Source organism: Pygoscelis adeliae, unplaced genomic scaffold (genome assembly GCF_000699105.1).
Source record: "Pygoscelis adeliae isolate BGI_AS28 unplaced genomic scaffold, ASM69910v1 Scaffold21, whole genome shotgun sequence".
NCBI classification, from domain to species: Eukaryota; Metazoa; Chordata; class Aves; order Sphenisciformes; family Spheniscidae; genus Pygoscelis; species Pygoscelis adeliae.
In genome coordinates, this window is record NW_008824243.1 from 10,729,925 (window position 1) to 10,739,726 (window position 9,802).

The window sequence follows — 9,802 nt, forward strand, 5'->3', positions numbered from 1 at the left end:
ATTGGGGTGCAGCCCCCCAAAGACACCACCGTCCCCCATTTCCTCTGGAGCAGCCAGTCACGCTCACCCCATCCGCCTTTGCCAGGTGCCTCAGGGACGGACTCTGCTCCCGTTGCTGGAGTGAGCGGGGCGATAGGGACCCCCGTCCCTCGGCTGTTCGGTGAAGCGAGCGGGAGGGTTTGGGAACGCGGTATTTAGGCGAGCTTCCGATGCCTTGAACCCTGACACGGCTCGGTGACACCGCAAGGTCCCTGGAGAGGGGGATTGCTGCGGGCTGGGGCTTGCCCGGGACTATCGCTGGCCTCCTCCCGCCGGGGTCTGCCCCGCTGCTCCCGCTGATCCTGTCGAGACCTTTAATCCGTGGGGGATCAGCAAATTAATCCACTAAAGCATGAAGGGCCTGAGCTGTGTTTAATCGCTCTCTTTTGTGTCAGGGGACGGCTAAATGACCATACAAGAGAAAAACCCACAGAGGGGTCAGAGGGGAGGCGGTGGGCGATTAACCCCCGTCACCTCCCTCCAGGCTGCGGCGCGGGCCGAGACGGGGCCGAGCCCGCAGCTGTTGGGACCAGGGCATCGCGGGCATCATTTGAGCCGGCGTCCCCTTGCGCCCCAAAGCCCTGTGTCCCCAATCAGGGGTGGCATTGTGGCCCACGGCACTCTGCAGCCCTCCAGCATGGCTGGAGCTGCCCCAGCCATGGGCAAGATGAGCTGTGCGAGGTTTCAACCTCACTCCCAGCAGACAAGCTGTTATCAGGGCAATTACCCCCCAATATGCCCTTTGGGAGCTATTTCGGCCGAGGGGTCAGCGGTGCTGACAGTGGCCAAATCCTCCCCTTGCCCCCGGGGAGGAGGAGCCGTGCCGGGGGAGGCTGAGCTGAAGCCGTCTGCCTGCTCCGGCACAGATTGTGCCAACGCGTGGTTGAGCACGGCGAACGGTTGCAGCCAGCACCCTTCAAAAATATCACTCGGGGAACAAATGACACCACCTCCCCCTCGCCATCCTCGCACACCAACGCCCTCGCCCTGGCAGGGGCGGCCCCCCCCCCCTCCCATTTTCTTCAAAAGGAGAATAACCTGCAATATATATATATTTTTTTTTTCCTTTCTGGAAACTAATGGACTCCTTAAATAGCAAAAATTGCACCCTGTAATTAAGATCTTGCTTTTTAAATGATTAATCATTCTAACCCCTTCCAGCGGCATCCCACTTACTGCTGCTCTCATATTGAAATGCAGATCTGAGAGGGAGGGAGCTGAGCAGGTCTGCGGAGAGGAGCAATTAAATCTTCCAGCTGTCGCTGGTCCACCCCATCCGCCGTTTTTTTTTCGGGAAGCCCTGGGCGTTGTCTGCCGGGCTGGCTCCGTGCCCTGATCCACATCCCCCCTTTTGATCCTCTCATCTCCATCCCCCTCCCCACCTCCATCCCTTCTTTTTCTGTTGTCTCTTGGTTTCTGAGCTCAGCGGTACTTTCTCACCGCAAGGTCTGACCTTCCCTTCTTTGGAAGTGCTGTCAGCTCCCCAAAAAGTCGCCTGTCCCCCTCTTCCCAGGTGAAAGGGGAAAGGATGCGAACGCAGGGTTACGGTAGCATCAGCCGGGGGCCGCAGAGAAACAGCGATCCCTGCCCAGCCCATAACAACCAGCGGCTCGTTTGGGGACTGCCGCTTTGTGTCTCTGCCTACGCCAGCGTTTGCAGCCCTCTGAGGTCTCACCCTCCCGTCCTTCTCTTGGCTTACCCCTGAACCGCATCCTGTTGTGAAAAATATCAAATCCTGCAAAAGACACCCGTGAAGACATGCCACCTCCCTGCAAGGGGTTCCCCACAGCCTCGGCACGTCACCTCCCTCATTCACACTTCCCCGGGACCAACTACGGGTTTCTCAGGATGCTTCAGAAGGAAAACTGCTCAGCTGTGTAGAAACCATAACGGAAAGAAGCTCCTCTGGCCTAAATCCTTCCTGTAGACCCTCTCCAGGTTGGAGGGGATCCTTCAGGTGTTTTCTAGAAGCATGCTGTTGGTTTTTCAGCCCACCACGGTGAAGCTATGAGTGGATGGAAGTCAGCCAGGGGGTAAAATACACCCAGTTTCAGTCCCCAGCAGTGTCAGGCTGACGGCTTGGGAAGGGCGGGCTCCCTCCTGATCACCACCCGAAGGGGAAGGACCTGGGATGTGCGTTTCTGTTTCAATTCTCTGCAGTAAATCCCCCTTTTTGTCACCCCCTCAAGCCAGTCCCATGGCAGGTCTGCGAAGTGGCCGCCACTCCAACCCCCATCTCCACGGGCCAAAGAGAAGCCTGGTACCCCAGGTTTACTGAATTCAGTACAATAGACACAGAGTTTCTCCAAGGAACCAGAGAAGGGGGTCACTGGAGTTTCCGTGTCTGAGTGTCTTGTATCTCTCTGCCAGTCTGATTTTTCTGATATGGAAATAGAGAGGAGACAGGAAAATATGTAACCATGTGAGATGGGGGAAAGGGAATGACAAAGAAGAAAAAAAGAGAGGCTGGGATGGGGAGAGGATGCTCCCCATGAGTGGAAATGAGAGGAGAAAATGCTTTCTCAAGGAGGTGGGAATGGGAAGCAGGCTCTCGTGTTACTTTTATCTCTAAAGTGCTCCTGGACTGCACCTGTCTTCTCAAATATTTCCAAAAAACAAAGATTCCCAGAAGATCTGGGGAAGGGAGAGAGATCGGAGTTTCTCTGGACCATCCATCCCACAGCCACCGCATGGTGCATTGGGTTGGCGTGGCGCTGAACACTGGAGCAGAGCACAGGAAGGATGCTCCACGGGTCAGGGGAGCGAGGAGCGAGCCTCCTCCGTATTACAAGTAAGACGCTGTTAGCCCTCAGCACCAGCACTGTTTCCACTCTGATTTTCAGGCTTATTCCTATATTCTGGGTTGCAACGTCTAGCTATGACACGGCTGTAGGATAGGACATGGTTCTCCTCACCAGGTACTGACCTCAGCCTGCCAGATCATCCCAGGACACAAGGCAATATTGCTGATGAGGCCAAGGGGAGTTCCAGCCCTCCACCCTCATCCTCTCAACATGGATGTATCCAAGAGGGAAGAAGGTCCCTAGGTACCCTGTCCCTGCTGAAGAGTCTATGACAAAATGGAGACGATATCAAGAAGCCACATAACAAGTGATGGGGGACCACGCAGAGCGCAAGCTGCCCTGCTGAAGGGGTAGCTTCTTGCAGTCCCCACGCTGCTCTGACACCCTCTCTTATATAGTCTGGATTCTCCAAAACACCCAGTGATCCTCCAGGATTTTAAGGCATTAAGTGCCCAGTTTGTTGGTATTTTGGCCTTGGTCTTGCTGGGAAAATCTAAGCAACCAGGCGTGGAAAGGCCATGCTCCTGGCTCGTACGGCCAGGAGCACCGCAAGGGTTAACCGGTGGGAAGCGGAGGCGGGTACCGGGGAGTCCTGATGGGACCAGATTCCCGGAGCACCAGGAGGAAAGTCAGCAAACCCCACCAAGTTCTCTATTTATGGATCCCCGCTCCTCTGCATGGCCCCTTTCTTCCTCCTCTTTGCTTCCCTCTACTCCCTGCCCCGAGTTGCAAGGCACAGGACCCCGTCCCGTCCCTGATCCCCCTCCATGCTGTCATTTGCATTTTCACCAGCCTTGATTAATGCCAGAGCCTGTTTATAGAGTTACAATCTCCAAATTAGGTTGCCGAAGGCATCCCGGGCCAGCCCTGGAAAAATCTCGGTGGCTGAAAGGAGCCATAACTAAGCCTCAAGCAGACGTCTTTATTCAGCTGTAATTGACGTTTAACAGACGTCTGTAACTTCGTCTGGACTTATAAAAAAACCCGAAAAAAAGTTCTCCCCTCTCTTTATGTTCCCCCCTTTTATCCAGCAGTCAAAAGTGTAAGAGCCCACCACACCGGCCCCACTCGGTCAGTGTGCAGCAGGGGCCGTGACAATAGTGGGGCTGAGACAAAGCCGCAGCCCACGCTGCACACACTGGCGCCTTGTATGTCTATTTACCTCCTAGAGTGGTTTATGCTAATTTATTGGCGAGCAGCGACCACTTCTGCATACTGATGTGCCGCCACTTCTTTCTGAGCAGGGGCCCTCGTCTGCAGGGAGGCCCGTGGGGGCATCCCCTTCCCCACTGCTGGCACCCCAGAAAAGGATGCTTCAATGCTCGAGGCTCCCCGTCTGCCCCCCAACCCATCCAAGCTGCCGGTTTGATCGCATGATGGCTCTTTATTTCGGTCCCCTTTGGACACAGGGTGCTGATACTGTCCCTTTGCACAGGGAAGTTCCAGGTGCTGGAACCAAACCGAAGAAAACCAAACCCATAGCCATAGGATAGAGCTAAGGGCGCAGAAAGAAACGCTATAGATAGCTGTGGAGACAGCCGGATTTTCATATAAATATATCTCCGCTGCGTTCTGCTGACATGTGTGAGTATGGGAGGGTGCTCACAAGTCAGGAAGACACTAGAAATCAGGATAAAATTATTTTCTTCTTTCCTGAGTGCTTACATTGTGTACTATTCTTTGCTGCACAATGGTTTATTTCAGCACTGGGACATGAATTCTCAGATCAGGTTTTACTGACTAGTCCTTGAAGGCAAATTTTCTTTTCTTCCTCAAGAAGATGTGGTGCCTCCCAGCCCCTGGCCAGGGAAGAGCCCCTGTGCTCTCCCGCAGATGATCAGACCATCAGGAGGACAGTCAGGTCTCTCTCTGCAGACCACATCCTTCCCAGAGGAGGGTTTTATAGAGCATTTTCAAGGTAGAGACTACCCAGAGTTAAAGAGTAAATTGGTTTTAGTGGTTCAGGATTCCCCAGAGAAAAGTGAAGTTGAACGGGGAGCTGCTGCTCTCCCCCACAAAGCACCTTCCACCTACCTGTCAAGCACAAGCCAAGGTGAAGCCAAGGCTTGGAGGCAAAGCCAGGAGAAACAACTGAGGCAAAAGGAATAAAGTCAAGAGCAATTCATTTTGACCCTGGGGACTTGCTGTTTGTAGCACAGGGAGATCCTAGAAACCTGGTCAGTGCCATGATGATGTGAAGGCTGGGGACAGTCAAACACAGGTCTTCACGTCCATGGCGTGAGCGTTGGGTCATTGTATTGCAGACGATAAAGTGAATGAGTAGGGCAGTTTATCCAAGAGGAACAGAGGCCATTTGCAGGTTTAACCAAGCAGTGGGCCAGGAAGCTTTAAGATGTATGTCAAAAGTCCTTCGGCCTCCCCAGGAGAAGATGAAGGGTGTGCTCCAGCCCCCCAGCTCTCCCATTGCTCCTCCGCACAGGTGATTCCTGGCTGCAGAGCAAGGCAGGAGACCTGCCTGTGCAGCGGAGGATATGTCTCACGGCTAGCAGAGCCACCCAAAAGAGTGAGAAATCTGTCCTGAAATACCATACGAGTGGTAAGGTCCCAAAGCTGGGAGCTTGCCCCTGCCGGGGCAGCCAACAGCCAGAAAAAAAGGGCGACAGAGAGTTAGTTGGGTGGATGGGACTGCAAGAGATGCCTTGGAGGTCAGCAGACCTCACCTGTACTTTGCTGGCTCGAGCCTAGAGAGATTTGGACACGACCTTGAGAAGCTGCTGGCTAGGAGGGATTTACCTAGGGCGGGTGCCCACTGCGGAGCATGGCAAGCAGCCCGTGCAGCCGCTGCTATCCACGGCAAGCACAAACTGACAGAGCACCTGCACCGTAACACCACCTTCCCCCAGAACGCCAAACAGAGGTACCCCTATTCCCAGGAAGACTGGAGAAAGTCATCATGCCTCTGGTGTGACTTAGGACAACCTTGGGGCACTGGGAATCCCATCCCGCTGCCCAAGGCACTGGAGGTGGCTGTGGCATCGGCACCGGCACTGCCCCTTCAGCCACCGAGGGATCCCCCACAAACTGGAAGAGAGCTCAGCTTGCCAGAGAAGCCAGTTTTTCAGCTGCTTTGTGCTGCTAAAGCTACAGAAAGGAGCTGTATTACAGCCACGGATCCGTCCTTTTGTGTTTCTAACCCCAAGGCTCAGGGTTTCTTTCCTTGTTGTGCTGCTCAAAGCAGCAGTAACTTTTGCAGCCCCTCTGGCATCCTTCCCTGGGGGTTTTTGCACCAGCTGGGCACAGGGCATGGCTGGGGGGGGGCAGGGAGCAGCTTGTCGTGCCGTGCCAGAGTGATTCCCCTTTCCCGTGGAAAGGGAAACAGCCTCCCCGCGGGTCTCTTCCGCAGTCCTGCATGTCAGTACAACGAGGTCTGGTCACCTCTGCCTGTCTTGAGATCAAGGGCTCACGGGAGTCTGAGGTCAAGAAAGTCTTCCCAGGCCGAGGTAGGGACAAGGGGGTTTCTGAAGGCTTCCTACAACAGTGGAGAAGGAGGATTTCCCACGCAGGACTGAGCACAAAGAGCCTGAGCTGCCGTGCATTGGTAACACCCAGAGGTGCCTTCGCTCGGGGCTGACGAGGGAGGTTCGGCAGTGGCACTAGTCACCGGAGGGTTACACGCACGAAGGAGAGCCTCCTTCCTCCCCCCCCAGCACCCTGCCTGCGAGGGAGGGCAGGCAGGGCTCTGGGAAGGTGCCAGCCCAGGACCTGGCAGCCTGCAGCTCTGCTTGCACCGCTGCCTTGCAGGAGAGGAGGGAGATGTGAGCACCATGTCTTAGGCGAGGGCACCTCATGCTGGCAGCTTCAGAAATAGCCTGGAAAGCCTTTGTTTTAGTGATTTCCCTTCTTTATCGCAGGGCGGTTTGCCCCGGCTGGGGCTGGCGGCAGGGAGAGGGTGCTCTGGAGCAGTGTGCGGCTGCGGGGACCAAAAAACTGGCCCAAGCCTGGAGATCATCCTCCCATTTTCTCTGCCACATGTTCCCCTGCAAGTCCAAGTCCAGGTCCACCCCAGCATGAATCCAAGTCAGGCTTTTCTTTAGCTACCAGCACCGAGCATCCTCCAAGGCCATGTCCCCAAGGTCCTGCTGCGCCCCAACCCACCGGGACACAGGGGCTGTGGGTATGGGGGGGGCTGCTGTTCCGCAGCCCGGCTGGGGACACCCCCATGTGTGGCAGCAAACCCCAGACATTTAGGGCTGAGCCCCCGACCCCAACGCCCCAACCCGCCCTCCAAAGGCTTCTGCATCTTCCCTCTCCTCCCAGGGCGAGCCGCCTTGGCAGGGGCATCCCTGGGCCTCACCGGCGAGCTGTTATCTGCCAGTCAAAGGCGGGTGAGAAAAGAAACACCCCCCCTCCCTAAAAAACAAGATGTCTGGTGTGAATCTCCTGATCCTGCTAACCCGAGGGCTCTGCCGGAGCCGGCCGCGTGCAAGCAGTGGCCCCGGGTCTCGCTTAGCAACAGGGCACGGAGCAGCCTGCGGCTGGCGGGAGAAAAAAGGGTCTTTTCTTGTCGGTGAAAGATTCATCGTTGGGCTGAAAGTGGCCCCTCCCCTCTTTCAAATACTTGTCAGCGGGGAGAATACAGCTTAGATACTGGGCTGATCAGATCATGGCTAATCTGTTATTCCTGGCCGCGAAAACTGCCGGAAGACTTTCAAACAACTTCACTGGGAGCGTGTGCGGCGGGAGGGAGCAGGCGGGAGACACCGAGCAACTGGCAGCCCCGTGCCGGCATCCCCAGGGCATCTCCTGCTTGTGGGGTGCGTGGGGCAGGCAGCACCCCACCTCGTGCTGGCATGGGCTGGTGGCATCCTCTGTGCTATGGGCAGAGGCGGCGGAGGGGAAGGGGTCTGTGCTGAGCGGTGGGAACGGAGGAGATGGGCCGGCCAAAGTGTCACCTGCAGTGAGAACTGGGCCCTCCTGGTTGCATGGCTTTTTCTCCCAAACCAGGTGGTTTGGAGATGCTTGTCACTGTGGAAGGACGTTCCCCACCCGCGTCTGGGAGCCTCGGCGCTGCAGAGAGCACCGATGAAAAGGTGGCCAGCTCAGAGAAAGGTGCTTTCCTGGTTACTCCCTTCCTCTGGGCTGAGATGTTTGCAAGGGAAAAAATAGACCAGACAATTCATACTCAGTGGTTTGCAGCAGTTTCAGGTCGTGGCCCAGATTCTGCTCCCCTGTACATGGGGGGTATGTCAAAGAGATGCTGTTAGCAGGAGAGGTAGGAGTACACTCAAAAATACCTCCTACAAGCCCTGCTATGCCCAGCGCCAGGGCCAGCATGGGTGGCCAGGCCAGGGGATGATGGCAGTGCACCCTTATGGCCAGGAGCCCGCTCCTCCCTATAAAACCAGGGTAGATGGAGCTGCTTTACCCATTCCCACTGCACACACGGGCAAGACCTGATCCCCAGACCTGGCACGCGTTGCTCTGCCTCTCTCCAAATGCACGCCTGTGCATCTCACCCGTGCACCTCGCCCTGTTCCCTAGCTCTCTTGCTGCCGCTGCCTTGCCCTGCTGCATGCCGCTGCCTGCCTGGCTTTAGCCCTAAATCTACCTCTTCTGGGCTCAGTACTAACCATGGTTATGGTGCAGGATCTGCCGTGGGGAAGGACCCTTGGTGGGACAGCTCTGCCTGTGATGGAAAGGAAAACTACCCCGAAGTGGCCCAAGCTGATGGGAGCCCGTGGGAGGGGGATGGATGCCCAGTGAGCCTGGGGACTGGCCCGCACCCCGGCAGGCTCCTCTTAGTCAGGAATAATTAATTACCTTCTCGAGGATCTTAGCTTCAACCCTTCCCTGCTCATGCTCCAGCCCAGGAGAGGAGGGAGGGAGAAGACGGCAGCGAAGAGGGTAGAGAATTAATTGGACATTGTGTTGGGAATCGCCTCCTGGTCGCTGTCAATCTTGGGAGTGAACAGCCTCTTGTCTCACTCAATAGGAACTTTATATGCTCCTTTAATCCTTCAGTCCGTATTGTCAGAGCTTCCCCCCTCCTCCTGTCTCTCTTTCCCACCGCAGGACTTTTGATGACCCCAGCTGTCTGAGGCAATACAAAGAAGCCCCTTAACTAACACCCTGTGATCTATACAGGCAATAAAGAGTTCCCCTTGACAAGGATTTGCGGGCAGAATATATGCAAATGCTGGGAGGTGCGCGGGTGGGGAGGTGTGCCGAAAAAGCCGCTGCGCGGTGGGGCACGGCTCGCAGCCCTGGGGATGCGTTGGCCCGAGCAGGAGCACGGTGCAGGTGAGGGATGGCCGGAGCAAACCAGGGCTGGCAGGGGCTGGCCGGGCATTGCCCCAACCAACGAGCACGGTGCAGGTGAGGGATGGCCGGAGAAAACCAGGGCTGGCCGGGGCTGGCTGGGCATTGCGCACCCCACCATGGGCTAGAGCAAACAGGAGTGCCCCGTTCATCTGGGCTGCAAGGCCAAGGCATCCATGGGCACGTAAATGGGGGGGTCCCGGCCCGTGCCCCCCTGTGCTTTGCTCCTCGAGGGCCAGCTCCCGAAGTCAGGAGGCCATGCTCCTTCCCACATTAGCACATGAATGGGGTTAGGGGTGGGGGGGAGGCGGGAAGGGGGGCAAGCCCCCACTGTCCACTCAAGCAAACAATTTGGCTAGCAAATTGACATAATTACAAGGGACAGAGAGAAAAGAAAGGCGAGCCCCCTCCCCTGCGCTCCGGAGGGCCCGACCCCTGCCGAGTTACTTAGACCCTTTGTGCGACTCAATGCTAGGTACTGATGAGGGGACGTATGCCCTTTTCAAGGGCCTTAAGCGACCGGCTGCCCTAATCTGATTACAATTTACAGCTCTCCTGCAGAAGGGGCTGGAGCGGCGCTCACGCAGGCGTGGACACGCCGGGTCCGACGTGCAGGCGCTTGCACCAGCGCAAAGGTAGACGGACGTGCACGGCAAAGGTAGACGGATGCGCATCGTGAC